This window comes from Danio rerio, chromosome 5 (genome assembly GCF_052040795.2).
Source record: "Danio rerio strain M-AB ecotype USA chromosome 5, GRCz13ab, whole genome shotgun sequence".
NCBI lineage: Eukaryota > Metazoa > Chordata > Actinopteri > Cypriniformes > Danionidae > Danio > Danio rerio.
In genome coordinates, this window is record NC_141025.1 from 36,037,608 (window position 1) to 36,054,471 (window position 16,864).

Genomic DNA, 16,864 nt, shown 5'->3' on the forward strand with positions numbered 1-16,864 from the left:
AAAAAGTGAGCCTGTGCAATAACATTATGTTACCCGATGTGGGCCAGATGAATGCAAGCTTTTGTTTTTTCCTTATCCCCTCTTCCAACGGGCTCGTTTTAAACGTCAGTGCAAAGCACCTCTGACCGGAGCTGAATCTCTTCCTAAAGTAGAAAAAGATGCCGTTTGATTTGATACTTCCTCCCAAGGCAGCAAACGCTTCCTGTGTCCTGTCACAACACGCTGGAAGTGAGTCGGTAGTCGGGGTCTCTGGGACGAGTGAAGGCTAGCACTTTCGGGGTGGTCGGAGGGTCCCTAGATGTGTGTGTGAGGAGTGTAGATTGTGAATGGATCGCAGGAGGAGGTTGGAGAGGAGTCTGTGGGGGGGAAACTGGATATATATGTGAGATGCTGTGTGGCTGAAGGCCTGTAGATTTCCCTCTCAGCGTCCTGTAAATCTATTTCTCTTCCCCAAACAAACCAGCTGCCAGATCTCCACTTCAGCTCTTAAATTTTTTCTGGGGTGCAGTAGAACCCTCCTTCTCTCATCCGTCTAGCTCACTAACATGTTAGTAATCAATCTTCATTCGCATGTTGCTCTATCACACTTAAAAATGAAATTGATAATATAATAATGTTAATAAAAATAAAAGAATAGGGATTAAGTGTGTTCTTGAGCACTAAATAAGTACATTTCTAAAAGATTATTTGACAATACTGAATTATAATAATTTAAATAAAAAAAAAAAACATGAACAGAAAATTGTAATTTTACTTTTTATTTACAATAGAAAATTTATTTTACATTAAAAATATTTTTTATAATTTTTATAATTACAGTATTAATACATTTCTTCAATAAAATACTAAAGCAGTTTAAATTTACAGTAAAACAAAATTACATTTACATTTAACATGAAAACATGCTAACAACTACATCTTAAAACCTCACAGAAAAAAAGCTGAAACCACATGGGGACCTATCTTAAGACTCTTGGGAATTTATTAATTTAAGTTTGTAATTTTCATCTTTATTTCTAACCTATATATTCATGACACTGGCTTTGTAAAAATGTGAGAATTGTCATCTCTTATTTATATGTTTATGCTACATATGTTGTTAGTATTTGGTAACAGAGACAAACCCTATTTCTTTTTTTTCTTTTTTTCTTTTTCTTTTTGTAGGAGGGGTGAAGGGGTTATTGTCAATTATTTTGCACTATAACATTACATAAAGGAATCAGACAGTGAAATTCAATACCTTTTTTAAGACTCTTTCCATACATTTTAAGACCTTACAACAATTTATCAACCAGAAACACTGGCAAGATTTTAACTTACAGTATTTTACTAAATATTATTGTATTAAATAAATATTAAGAAACTAATCCAAAACTAAAAATGATTCATAAACTGAATATAAAATCTATTGAATCTAGCTAATCCAGCAGGTTGGCGCATATAGAACTGCAGAAATAATGGAGTTGCCTTGGTTACTGCAGTAAACAAAACAGCATGATGTTTATTGATTTTATTAACGCAGATTTAATTCAGGCAAACTTTAGCCTACAACTATACATTGCATAATCAAATATGATATAAAATTTTAAGGGGCTTAAATTTCTCTACGTTGATTTAAGAACTTTTAATACTTTTTAAGACCCTGCAGACAACCTGTATTTGTGAAATAAAACAAAGTATTACCCAAAAAAAAAAACCATTAAAACAAGTTTAAACTTAATTTCAGTATTACAGTATTTTTACAGATTTAATTTATTTTAAATCCAATTAAAAAGCAGCTTAGTAGTCACCAAATATTTAACAATAAACACTATGATAAATATATAAAAGATTTTGGACACATCTGTATAGATTTCTGTTTAATTTAACGTAATTTAATTTAATTTAATTTTAATTTAATTTAACGAGTGAATAAATTTTTTTATATTTATTTTTGACCTTTTTGCCTTTATTAAGTGGATAGGACAGTTTTTCAGACAGGAAACGAAGTGGGAGAAAGAGAGGGGGTAGGGATGGGAAATGTTCTCGCGCTGGGATTCGAACTTAGGACGCCCTATAGTGCTACTGCACCATGTGTCAGCGTGCTAACCACAAGGATATTGCGCCACTATTGCCAATTTTTACCATTTATAGATTTTATATTTTTTATTTAAATGAGATCGTTTACGCCCGTCAAGGTCAGAAGCGCAGAAACACCATTGAAAATACTGGGGTAAAAAAAAATGTTTTTAAAGACATGGTGTGGGAAAATTTAATTTAATGTGGTGCTTCATGTACAATCTGAGACCTACTTTATATCGTATATCATGAGGCAGTGGAGATGGTTGATTTTTAAAGAAAACAGACATTAAATGTGTTGATTTTGTAATTGAGTACAGATTACCGAAAGCGTTTGACCCAGGTTACTGAAAAACTAAAAGTCCTTGTGCATTTACCCTATAACTAATTGTTGTTTTAAATCTTTATACTTTGTCAAAACCCTTCAAGCCACTAGGTTTTATTGATTTGCCAGCAAGACATTTCTAATCATGCAAATAATAAAATATAGCATGATTGTTTTTATTTTTATACATTTAAAAAAAGTTAAGATTAGAGTAATTATGTTTGTTACATAACAAATGGATGTGAAGCTGAATAATTATGCAACATTTTTACACATTTTATTTCCACAAATGATTTACTTGAACATTTATCAGTCTTTTTATATAAAATATTTGCATAAGAAAATAACTTAATGCTGACACCAAAATCAAGTCATTTCCTCCAATGTGAGAATAAAAGAGCAAACAGGTAAAGCAACTGCCACTTCAATGGGAAAAAATATATGCATCCAGACACCCACATATAAGTGAAATCCCACAGAAACACACGGTTGTGATTTAGTCCACTCTGTGCAGCTTTTTGGCTGGAGGGCTGTATGGGTGGGTGGTGAGCATTAATTACACCGACTGCCCAGTGTAATGCACTGCTCTTTAACCCACAGCTCTCTTTGAAACCTCTACACCCGCATTTTCAATCCATTTCTATTCCTCAGTTTTATTCCTCCCCCAATCCATGAAACACCAAGAGAAAGCCAACCAGCATCTACAACATCTGTAACCCCATTTGTTTGAATGACAAATATTTATTTGGTCACATGTTCAATCCTAAATCACTTTGTTTTTGAAGTCTGTAAAAACACGGGGGACCAATTAATAAATTAAAACATGCTCTCTAAACTATGAAAGACAATAGAAAAGCCGAGCCAAAGCCAGTTTTCTTGAAAATGCCCTAAAATTAGTCTCTTTTTTTTGTCATTTTTGAAGAATTTATCAAAGAAAAATGACACTATTTGGTAGCATATTAGCTTTCAAATGAAAAGCAACTCATTTAATCTGACTAAAGCTTATTGAGTTGGGCTATATGGTCAGATCTGGTAGAAATATCTCCTTAAAGAACTGTACACTTTCACTTTTTACAGCGTGTGAAGAGATTTAGGAAGACTGCATATAAAAACACAATAGCCGTGCTTGCTTTAACTACCTGAATTAACTTGCACAGCCCAATAAAATGAGTGTTTATTGGCTATATGTTGGGCTGTATATGAGCTTGACCTGGTTTGCTTTTCATTTAACTTTAATAGCAAAAATCGCTTGTCAAAGCTGAGTATAGTATGGTTTATAATTATAAATAATGACAGCAAAATACTATACCAAGCCAACTGAAAGAAAATATTTTTCATTTGAGTTCAGTGAACTTCCCTTTCGACTGTTTGTTTCCTGGCTACCATGTAAAATAACGTGTCTTTTATTTGCATGATTATATCCGCTACCCTGTGTTTGTTTTTGATAATTCATCTATAATTCTTTATTAGGGGGTTCGGACCTCCGCTATTTGCCAGTGCGCATGCCTCTATTCATCTTCGCATTGAAATAATATTTGCACAGCGTTTCTGACAGGTTCCACAAAACACATGCTTGTCCCTCACTAATAGTTCAGTACACCAGAGCCTAAGACAACATTCTCGGCTTTGTTTTTCCACAGTGTTTGTTGTTTTATCCGAGAAATCATCTAGGCTGAGAAAGCGCAAGAAAAATCCTTCACCAGGCATGACATAGGGCTCTGCATGCAGATGCGTGTACTGTCCACGCACATTTACACACAAAACACACGCTCACACGTAAACCCTGCTGCTGTGCCAAAGGAAACCTTAGAGAACATGCAGATTTTAAAGCCATTAATCTGCAGTTTGAGCGACTTTCACCTCTACTTCCCTGTTATTGATGTATGAATGATCTATTTATGCTGGATAAATGGCCTAAAACAAAATGTGCACACAAGCATGTAACATGAGCACAAAAACATCTCCAACACACACACCCAGAGAGAGAGAGAGAGAGAGAGAGAGAATCAGGTCAAAAGTTTATTACTGCATGGGTTATTGTGTATAGTGGCTATTTTTAGAAATAACTACAAATGTTTACAGTTCACTAAAAAAATAGAAGTTTCTAAATGTTTCACCTCAAAACAAGACTGTATCTGGATTAAAAAGAATGAGAAAATAAAAATAATATTCGTGACATTTTATCAGATGGTCATTGTTCACTTTTTAATAAAGTTTTTACATTTTTTGCTAACACAAATAACTGCACAACATGAATAATTTTTTAAGCGTCAGCAAATAGTGAATTCATTATTTGCTAAGCATTAACGTTACATTATTAGATGTTAGTATACAGTTTATAAATACAGCTGCAAATGCTGTATTCTTGACTTATAAGTGCATGTATGATGTGCTTTATGATTGAGTTTATATGCTTTATTAATGATTTATTTTTCATTACTACATTAAACATTGCATTATTTACAAACCAAGGATTTAAGAATAGTTGGTGTTTTTTTAAGATCATTTAAAATGCGTAAGTAAATGATTAATAAACTATTTAAATTAACATTATTATTCAGACATATTTTCATAGTTATTTTTATAAACTCAACCTCATCTGGTTGTGTGATCTAATCTAAAATAAGGGCTATTTATGCTTTACATATCCCTTATAAATGACAATTAAATGTTTGCTTAAAAAATGATTCATAGTTATTATAAAGTGTTACCATTTATATATAATAAGTTTGTATATAACAATTTTACTTTTGTTCTCATAATTTGCAGTGCGAAATTCTTTAATAAAAGAATTCTTTAATACAAGAAATTGCAAGGCATAACTCAATTCTGGATTTGTGTCTTACAATTATCACTTTTTTCTCAGAATTTCGAGTTAACATCTTTCTCAAAATTTTACATCTATATCTAGCAGGTCTGAATTTATTTCTGGATTTTGAATTTCTGCTTTTTATATCTCTAAATTTAGAGTTATAAACTCCATATCCTGGCTGTTGTTTTGTCATAACATCTTGCAGTTCTAACTTTTTCTCAGTGATTCTGGAAAAGTCACAATTCTGAAATTTAAAATATCATATATATATATATATATATATATATATATATATATATATATATATATATATATATATATATATATATATATATATATATATATATATATATATACGTCTGATAATATTTTATCTTCTGGAAAAAAACGTATTTCGGCTGCATAAAAGCAGTTATTAATTTTTTAAACACCATTTTAAGGACAAAGATATTAGCCCCTTTAAGCAAATTTTTTTCCAATAGTCTACAGAACAAACCATCGCTATACAATAACTTGCCTAATTAACCTAACCTGCCTAGTTAACCTTATTAACCAAGTTGAGCCTTTAAATGTCACTTTAAGCTGAATAATAATGACTTGAAAAATATCTAGTAATATTTTATTTACTATCATCATGACAAAGATAAAAGAAGTCAGTTATTAGAAATGAGTTATTAAAACTATTATGTTTAGAAATGTGTTGAAAAATGAATCTTCTCTCCATTAAACAATAAAATGACTATTTTATTGATCAATTTAATCTTTTAAAGTTTTGAGTGATTCTGCCTTTAACTTTAGTGTTTTCATCTGGTAAGAATACACACACACACACATGCACACACACAAGTAGGCATGGGATGATAACCGGTTTCAAGGTGGTTTGCAAAAGTCAAGGTTTTAAAGCTGCAAATGTTTTTTGTTATGCAATTCCTAAGGCAAGTTTTCCTTTTTTAATGTTTTTTTTGTGTTGTAAAGAAATCTGTTTTTAAAACTACTAAAGAGAACAGAAGTCTTTGATTGATTTTAACTATCTAGTATCTATCTTCACTGCTCCAAAATATTTTAAAATAAAATAAAATAAAATATACTGCGTTCAATGGGGAAAAAGTTTGATCCAAAAATAACTTATTTTAGAGCATATCAGAAGCTTAGACCGGCCCATGCCTACACACAAGTAAAAAATAAACTGCTGACAGTCAATTCTGGTGTATAAGGCCACATACAGAAAAGCTGTATGATTGTTTAAGATAATTTAATTTCATTCATTTCGTTTACTGGAAAAAGATGAGCACTACAACTATGAGTTTTAAAAAAGCTATAACATGTAATCATGAGATACAGTCAATAACAAAATCCTACAACCGCATCTGATTCAAACACTACAAATGTGTGACTCTCCTGATCCACAAAAGAAAAGTGACTAGTGTTTCCACAGTGCGGTGATATCATTTGATTATCTTTCCATATGGCATCCTATCAAGTTTTGCTTCAAGTTATTTCAATAAAACCTGTTATTTTCCTTTTTCACTTACTGAAAGTTTTATTAGCTGAACGTCAAATAGTTTCTATAGTGTCCGCACTGATTTGATGATATATTGCCAATATGACTTAGCAGACTATCGGTATCTGGCAGAAGAACACACACGCGCATGCATTCCTGACCCAAATCAATGTGAGATATTCATACTTTGTTTTTCCAAGGCATTCTCTACTGGGACGAATTACAGCCCACCGCAGCTTTATGGACAACACATTCTCACTCCCAACTCGTCACATACTGACGCTTGGTCAGGAACCCTCGGCGTCAGTTATTGACGCACAGGGTACCCCTTTAGCGTCATATTTAGACGTGCAGGGATTCCCTATAGAATCTGTGCCTGAGCCTGAGGCGTCATATGGAGACGCTGGAGGCTCGTATAATTACCAATAGATGTCAACGCAATTTTTAAAACCTGATTTACGCCTATAATCTTAGTTTTCTTATTTTAAAAATATGTAATTTTTATTTTGTTCATGAAAAGCGTCTGTAAACGGGGTCGAAACTACTGTATGAATAAACTTCGGCCCACGTGACATCCCTTCACGGTGAGTTTAACGCCGCTCTGCTATTGGTCAAACTGCATCAGCGGTGAGTTCTCAGATGAGTTCAACTGTCAACATTAAATATTACGTTAATGCTGCATAATATATTTTTATTGGAGATTAGTTGGTGTTTATAAATATTTTATCATTTACTTTATATTTAATGAGTGAAAATATATTCGGTTGTCCAGTTTAGGGTAACTATGCCTAATAAAACTTTGATTCATTCATATTATTTATTATTTTTTTACTTAAAAAAAATATTAAATTTCAAGTACTAAGTTTAAAAATGTTTTCGGCTGATATTTTTCATTTTAAATTATTTATTAAAGTTGGGGTCATTGTATGTGGCGATCTATTTTTTACAGTCTATGCTCGCTATCCCAAGGTTCATTGCGATCCCAAGGTTCACTGCGGTTTTCCACAAGGTAAGTAAAAAGTAAACAAATAAACACGATTTGTTGATAAAGCATGTACTGTAAACTAGCGACGTTATCTAATTACATCAAGTTCATTTATTAAAAACATATTTTTCTCACATATAACGTTGGTCATGCATTAGAACAATATATACATTTTAAGATAAGGAACAGTGTAACCAGATTGTTGTTTTCCACAATAGAATTCGTGCAAAATCTATATATAATATGCAATATGCAACTCTAATAATACAAATGTATTCGTAATTGTTTCAATATTAAAGAACATCAAGTGTTTCCAAAGGTTTATTGTAAAAACAATTATTTTCCATGCCTTTAAAGGAAAAAGGCAGAAATTCTGCCCGTCTGAGCACATTTTATTCATTGTACAACACAAAACTAAACAAAAAAATAGCTTAATCTACCACACACACACACACACACACACACACACATATATATATATATATATATATATATATATATATATATATATATATATATATATATATATATATATATATACAGGTGTACATTATAAGGTGTTCACTGTTCAGATATGAATATTTTTTCTTTGCTCTTTTCAGGTTCTTTAGATTTCTTTAAAAATCCAATTTTGTTTTCTAATAAGCAAAAAGTAAAATCACTTTACCCATGTTTATATGTTAAATTGCACTTGTCTCTCTCTCTATCTCTGTTAACACATTTATATTTGTTTGATTAATTCTTGTGTCTTTCAGCCTGTTTCTGCCTATCACCATGAGTGATTCCTCAATACTCAGATTTATCATCAAGATCTCAATTATAAGCTCAAGTTTTGATGACAACTTGGTGATCTGCAGAAAGCACCACCATGTAAGGAAGGCCAAGACCACTCTGGAATCAGTCAAGGGTTAGTGAAGTTTTTCATTCCATGTATATGAAATGTCTACATTGTTTAGGCATATGTGATTGTATGAGATAAAATGCATTTATTCTTTCACTACTATTGTAATAACAGAAAGAAACGCATTAGTTTTACTATTACTATTGCTTATGACAAACATTAAAAAACTACAGCATAAGCTCACAAAATATTGTGGCCTAACTGTTTAAAACTAATTGTTCTGGGTGTTGATAGTGGCCAACCATTTGTTTTCTTTTTCAGAAAGTATTTTGTTTTGTCTGATTTTATGACACCTTATAGGCAATCAACTGCCCACATTGGGGTTTAGGAAATTAGAACTGCTTATGCTGCTTGTCTACTAGTCTTAGGATAAGTTAGAATTGTTATAAATGTACATTTTTTTGTTGTTTTTATCTGGTACAGCTCATAGGAACTCCAATCTTCCCAACTGTGAGAGGGCCTTGCTCCAGTGACTGTCAGTGTGTATTTCATTGTTTCCATTAGTCCCTGTATCTGTAGACCTAGGTGACAGTGGGCTAGAGTAAAATTTTGGTTTTATTTAAACTAAGGCATACTGATGGCCTTTTTATCTCAGATTTGGTCATGCAAGTATTAATATATCCTAAAGTATTTTTATATTCTTTCCATTGGTGGAAAAGAGTTTGGTATAATTATTTTTAATAGACTGCCAAGTTCTCAGCAGACATTTTTCTGAGATATTCTTGAGTGGGAGTCTGTGCAATACAAGGTGGATAGTATTTGCAAGGAAGAGCCCTTCATCTGTTCTGCTTCCACACTAGATATACTGCCAATTTAAGTAGATATGAACCATAAGCATAACCATTTCAAGAATGCACGAGGTACTTTAAACTGTATGTGTTGAAACTAAATTAACAAGAAAACAGCTCTTTGATGTTCACCTAAGAAAATTAGATTAGAAGATATAAACTGTTATGCACTTGTTCTGTACTGTTTCATTCCTTTTTCAAACACTGGCATTTTTGAAGGTTTATTTACAGCTAAGGATTAAGAATTGACAGGAAGATTTGTGGACTACATCAACTAATGACACTACCTCCAAAGAGTTGCAAAAAGCTGTCCAAAGTTTCAGCACCATCTTTAAGCCCATGATTTTAGTGTGTTTCATGCCTAATCACATGAGTTTATATCTGAGATAGATGAACTATGTGATTGTCTTAAACTGATCTACAAGTAAATGCCAAAACTTATTGGTTTACTTATTTATTTATTTGTTTGTTTGTTTGTTTGTTTGTTTGTATATGTTAACCAGGTGAAATGGAGTGAGGCATACCAGGATATGCCTGGTTTTACTTTTGGGAAGGAGGTTGAACAGTGCAATATTTCTTCTATAGGATTGGAGTGACCAGACATGCTACTGTAACTCTCATGGTCATGTGCTGGAATTAGCAGATATTCAACAATTTGGCCATCTTGCCGACCTATTGATATCAGAAGGTAACAATATCCAGTTGAATTTGTTTTGGTTGTTCAGTAACCTATTTTAATAGTATTGTGATTTTTGATTGCTTATCACTGTAGACCGCAACAGCTCTGCAAAGCAAGTTGCAAAACAGAATCCATGAAACTGGCAGTGACTGGAAACCAGTTGGAAGACTTTGGTCTGTGATGTAGAGGAGTGGGCAGAGGGTGAGGAAATTCTTATTAATATTACATGTAGTCATGAAAAATTGTGTTACTATTACTGTCATTTTTTTTTCAGTAGCAGAAGCAAAGACAACAAAAAGAAGAAGTGATGTGGATGTCTTCGTCATATGGCACGGTATGTACACTAGACTTCTGTCAGTGTTGATTCTTTAAAAGTTGACGTATAATCCTTGTTATACAACTTTCTTTTCATAAATATATTTCAGACTCTGCTGACCCAGCAACAAAGAGGAGGGTGTTCAACATCATCCTGCTAGTCAGGATTCTTCAGGAGAAGCAGTGGATTATTGTGGCAGAGATGGCCATCCACTATAAATACCTTTCAACTCATCCTGGTTCTTTCAAAGAACTTTCCTGCTTGTTTGCTTCTGAAAAGTACTGGTATGTATTTGTATTATTTGGCACAGACATAAGCATAAGGTTACCCAGTCCAAAGGATATTAATATATTTTTATGTTGCTGTGTTCTTCTTTTAAGATTCGACATGTGGCCTTAACGAAGAGGGGTTAAAAGGTCTATGGATCATCATTCTCAAAAAGCAACAAAATAACTGAGAAATAAACAACAATAAGATGGTGCAATCTAGAGACCTGCAAGGTACCTGCAAGTTTTGGCTGGAGCAGAGAACATAGATTTTTTTTAAATAAAGCTCCAGCTGATGAGTATGACATTGACTGTGGATTTTCTTTTACTGTAATCCAGAAGAGGATGACCTTAACCCTGAATCTAAAGCATGTAATAAAATCTGTAAAAAATTAAATAAAATTGTCATCATCTATAACCAAATTGTCTTTTTTTTAAATACATAGATATGTACAGTATGTAAGCATTCCTCTAAAATCAATCAGTGTTGTAAATTAAGAGCATTATTGTATGCCTCACTGCTTACAACATATAACGATTTAAGGAACTCTATATTAAAATGAAATTATTACATTAAGTGACATTAAGAGCTTTTAAAATATTAATTTTATGATACATTTTTATGATAAATTTAATTTTTGCATATACTTGGGCAAAAAATGTACATTATTATGGTCAACTGCTCAGATACCTCCAGTCAATATGTGGCTGAGTCAGGCAACCACACTTCTACCTCTGGAAAAATTAACCTATGATTTACATCAAAGATCTGATGGATCCATTTGGTCCTCATGGATTTTTCTAAAAAAAAAAAAAAAAATTAATCTCCTTTTATTTTTGTCCTTACTTTGAAACATTTGTATTAATTTGTTAGAATGTCTAACAAAAAACTGCTGCACTTGTTGTGAGATAACAGTGCGACTGTTGTTATTCTGAAAATAAAAATTAACTTTGTATAATGTTTTATTGAATGCAAGATAAAAAATAAAATATTTTCCAAGAGATGGATTGCGGCTGGAAGAGCATCTGCTGCATAAAAACATGCTGGAAAAGTTGGCGGTTCATAGCACTGTGGCGACCCCTGGTTAATAAAGGTACTAAGCCAAAAAGAAAATGAATGAATGAAAATAAAATATGTATTGAAATATGTATTTTTGGTAGACATAGAACTACACAGTAACTTATAAATACAGCACAGAACTATTTTACTTCTAGTTTAGATAATTTAAAGGTTTGCATTTTTATTTTATTGGTTATTGACTATGTATTTTTAATCATTTGGAGGTTTGAACTATTCGCAGCATTTGAAAGGATATCTTTTCATCATTGTTACCTCATTTCTCAATATTTTCATGATTCTTACAATGCAGCAAATCTTACAATCATTTGATCATAAAGAAAATAATTAACAAATTAACCCACATGCAGGACAAAGACATTATGTGGAATCATTATTAAACACAAGTTCATCCATTGTCATCAAATCATACTGTTACACAAACAGTTGAAGATTTAGAAAGTAAAAATAATCAGATAAAGAGTGGTTTTTAAACAAATACATGTCTTTAAAAAGGTTTTATTTATAAACATTTACATATTTTAAAAGAGCTTTTATCCATATTTCAAATAAAGTGAAAACAATTAAATATCACATGATGACCATTAATGAAACACACTTTCAGAATTACATCCACACATATTATTCTGAACTCATAACATTTGTGATGAACATAGATCACTATTGCTAATAACTTGTAATTAAAGAGAATACTAATGTTTAGCTTATTTTTACAGCTTTTTTTTTTTTTTTTTTTTTACCACAACTGTACATGTGACAATACAATTTCTTGTCCATGTTGAAGATAATACATCTACATAGGTTAACTGCCCTTTTACTCAAAGGGGATGAGTAGAGCCCCGTAGAAAAGGAAAAAGTATTCACATTTCAAACGAGAAATGAGTGAGAGAATATCAGCAAGACTATTACCTATGCTATGTTCAATAAATAATGTTGGATATAATAGTCTGATATATACTGATCAAGTCAATAAAAGCTGTTTAAAAAATACTCATTGTAAAATAACAAATTTATGCCTGGCTTTCATATATGTCATAAATATATGCACAATGACCTTATTCAGATAGTCTTTAGTTCATTAAAATTTGTATCTGTTCCATTTTATTACAAAAAGGCTTTAAACTACATTACCCACAATCCTTTGTCGCTGTATAGATGGGAGGGGAAAGACATGGCGCTACAAATTGTAGTTCCTTGAAAGGTGTAGTTAGGGTTAAGTTTAGGGTTACGATCTTGGTTAATCGTTAACTATTTAAAACACAGCGATAACTCATTGATAAAGGACACTGTTAGTAAAGTGGCAAAGTTAGCAAAACATAGTTAGCAACACGAAGGATCTTTTAATTTGGCTTTGAAGTTATAGTCCAATCACAACGTCGCAATCTACGTCACACTTTGTCTCTATTTGGTAATCTTCCGGCTGAAGGTTGATTATAACCTTATAATATAACTTAAATATCAAAATGTGTATTAATATTACATGTTATTTATTGTCTTATTAAAAATACAAATGTATATTTACCGTGAGATTACTTTGTGGGGGTAACCTGATGTGCAAAATGATCATAGTAAAACCAGATCATAGGCAGTATACTTAATTTGAAACGAATAATAAAATAATAAAAAAGCTTCATGTTTGAAAACATTTCAAGCATTTGCTGTAACTAAACCCTGCATCATGTAGGTATACAAATATAAATATATGTCAAACTTAAATGACAAATATAGTGCCCATTAAATAGTATAAATAGTAGTTCATTGTAAATGAGTATGCAAATAAACACAATACATTTTTAATGAAACATTTATAATTTATTTATAATGCCACAAATAAAAATAAATAATAAAAATCACACAAAAATGCAAAAATATATATTTTAACCAAAAATATATATTTTATAAGTTTTTAATGCAATAATATATTACCATACATATATAAATGAGTAAAAACAATTATAATTGAAGGAAATGTATATTTTGTATTATTATTATTATATTTATTTTGTGATATTTATTCATGTCATACATCTGGTATGTCAAGCTCAAGTAAAACTGCACTGCAAAAAATCTTTTCAAATGATGCCTTTGGAAATGCCATCATAATAAACAGCTTTCACAACAACAAGAAGTCAAGTTCATGACAAATGCAAATTATGTTTATAATAACAACTTTCTGAACTTAAACATCAAAAGTAGAATAAGTTCAAAACATATTCAAGTATTTACTGAAGAATAGCAAAAACTATTTTTACAAAACACTGAGAACCAAAGTGTGCTTGGTGAGTCCAGGTGTTTATGCTGACTAGACTGTCATATTGCAATCCGGTTAGCATGAGGAGACTTGGGCGTAAAGTGTCAGCAATTCCTGGAGGGCTCCCATGTGTTATTCCAGGTTTTGCCACTGTAAAGTATTAGAAGTGCACAACATCATTACTGAACAAAGAATGAGTGTTAGGTTTCATTTAGAAAGTTCAGTGATATTTATTTATATATGTAAAGTGTCATTAAACCTGGCACTCTTGAATTAACTGTAAAATAGGTTAAACATTTCCAGCATGTTTCCATTTATTCCAAGCAGATCTGTCAGTTCTACAAACTCAGAGATCAGGATAGTAACTGCACTTCTCATTATGAACACCCTTATCCTTCTCATACATTTTTATCACCACTGATGTCCACTGTTGTAGTTTTCATTGAAGGGAATGCTGACACAAATTCCAGTATGATTTTTTAAATAGCAGAATATGGGTATTATTGGGCCAAAACCTTAAAAAATATAAGATGCAAGATTTGAATCTTGATGAACATATTGTTAATTCACTTCTTGCAATTTAAAACACATCTCATGTTTGACTCATCAATTATATGAAAACTACAACAGCATACTGTGCTCCACCCTAAAAATATTTCTAAATTATAACAAGCTTATTGCTTTACATGGCTAAACATTTATTTTATGCCTGCATGATTCACTGCTATTACTGTAACCCATTACACTCTTAACCCAAACTAGTTGACTTTATTAGAAAACTGCATCGAAACATGTTGCCTTAAATCCTTTGTTTTTACACAAGGTGAAACTAAACAGCCCACTTTAAATTAACCTAAAACCTTTACAATCTTCTTGAACTTACAGTAATATTTTAATTCAAGTATGGCTGTTAAGTTGTACCTTGTATAAAATGTAAGGGGTTTAAGGCACTGGGTTTCTATACAATTTTCTAGTAAAGTCAACTAGATTGGGTTAAAGGAATAGTTCACTATTTACTCTCCCTCAAGTGGTTGTAAACCTTTTTTAAAAACTTCCAAGTTACTTTGTGTTGAACATGAAGGAAGTTTTTTGATGAAAGCTGGAAAGCTAAAAACATTGACATACATAGTAGGAAAAAACAAATACTATGGAAGTTAATGTTTGCAGGTTTTCATCTTTCTTTAAAATATAATTTTTTTGTGTTTAACTGAAGTAAGCAAGTCAGACATATTTGGAACAAGTGAAGGATGAGTCAATAATGACAGAATTTTCATTTTTGGGTGAATCTCTTTAAGAGTATACTGAAAGAAATGTCCTACTCAATGTAGCTAACTTCAGCTGCATGTGTAGCCCCATGAGTACTTATCTAGAAATCAAAACAATGATCACGTCAGTCCCATTTTAGGCCCTTTATATCATATTGGCCACAGAATGGACTACTTAGTGTTGCAATAAAATAAAAAAATTAATAAAACTATGACTTACCACACAATACAAGACAAACAGTGAATTTTCAGCTCTGCCTTTGCTGTACACAAGATGAGGTTCCAGCTTCAACACTGATCTGAGTGGGGTAGTTGTGCAGCTCTGTGAGGTTGTGACTGTTTAGCTGCAGTGCTGTGAAGAGTTCTTTATTAAAAGAAAGTACATTTTTTTAAAATCTGTACATAATAACAAAGAAAATACAATGATTTTAAATAATGATTAATTCTGAACAAAAACATTACCCTTAGTCAAGATGAATTCATATGTCAAAAGTTTCTGCATCTGAAATGAATAAAAACAGATGTGACATTAGTTAAACCCACTAAACTACTAGATACATCAGTACTGCATTAAGCAGTTGTAAAGTAATGTAAGTGTAGTCCAAAATGAGCCTTAATCTGTTTAAGATAATAATTTAAAAAAACGTTGCTTGTGTTAAAAACAATCCAGCCACTTGTAATACAAATATCAATGGTAAATTTCTGAGAAGGTGCAAGGTAATCCTTGAATTTTACCATTACCATCCTGACTGACATAATATTTGAAAAGAAGACAGCTTGTTGTGCCTCTTTACCACAATTTAGAGATGATAGATTCTTTCTTTTATTAAATAAATTGGTAAAGGCCAAATTGTACTGGTAATAGTGTATGATATTCATTGTGTGACATACATCAGCTTAAGTTATACTTGAGCTTTTGTTATGCTATATATATATATATATATATATATATATATATATATATATATATATATATATGTATATATATATATATATATATATATATATGTATATATATATATATATATATATATATATATACATATATATACATATATACATATATATATATATATATATATATATATATATATATATATATATATATATATATATATATACATATATATATACATATATATATATATATATATATATATATATATATATATATATATATATATATATATACATATATATATATGTGTGTGTGTGTGTGTGTGTGTGTGTCTGTGTGTGTGTGTGTGTGTGTGTGTGTGTGTTTTAAGGCATGGAAAATAATTGTTTTTACAATAAACCTTTGGAAACACTTGATGTTCTTTAATATTGAAACAATTACGAATACATTTGTATTATTAGAGTTGCATATTGCATATTATATATAGATTTTGCACGAATTCTATTGTGGAAAACAACAATCTGGTTACACTGTTCCTTATCTTAAAATGTATATATTGTTCTAATGCATGACCAACGTTATATGTGAGAAAAATATGTTTTTAATAAATGAACTTGATGTAATTAGATAACGTCGCTAGTTTACAGTACATGCTTTATCAACAAATCGTGTTTATTTGTTTACTTTTTACTTACCTTGTGGAAAACCGCAGTGAACCTTGGGATCGCAATGAACCTTGGG

At 31.3% G+C, this 16,864-nt stretch overlaps 1 protein-coding gene and 1 long non-coding RNA gene across 9 annotated transcripts in view; one reads left to right on the top strand and one right to left on the bottom strand.

Moving 5' to 3' along the window:
• tmem174 (transmembrane protein 174) overlaps positions 1 to 16,864 on the bottom strand; it is a 123,282-nt gene that overhangs the window by 7,325 nt on the left and 99,093 nt on the right. The gene's annotated exons all lie outside the window — the stretch shown is intronic.
• Positions 6,946 to 11,054, top strand: LOC147844045 (uncharacterized). Of its 7 annotated transcripts, XR_015491402.1 has the most exons (9): positions 6,946 to 7,280; positions 7,646 to 7,705; positions 8,437 to 8,588; positions 9,006 to 9,057; positions 9,874 to 10,058; positions 10,143 to 10,250; positions 10,324 to 10,383; positions 10,475 to 10,649; positions 10,746 to 11,054. It is a non-coding gene; the product is annotated as an uncharacterized LOC147844045 (long non-coding RNA). The 7 variants fall into 7 exon arrangements; XR_015491401.1 differs by lacking the exon at positions 6,946 to 7,280 and having other exon boundaries at positions 7,670 to 7,705; positions 9,006 to 9,061; XR_015491399.1 differs by lacking the exon at positions 6,946 to 7,280 and having other exon boundaries at positions 7,670 to 7,705; positions 10,327 to 10,383.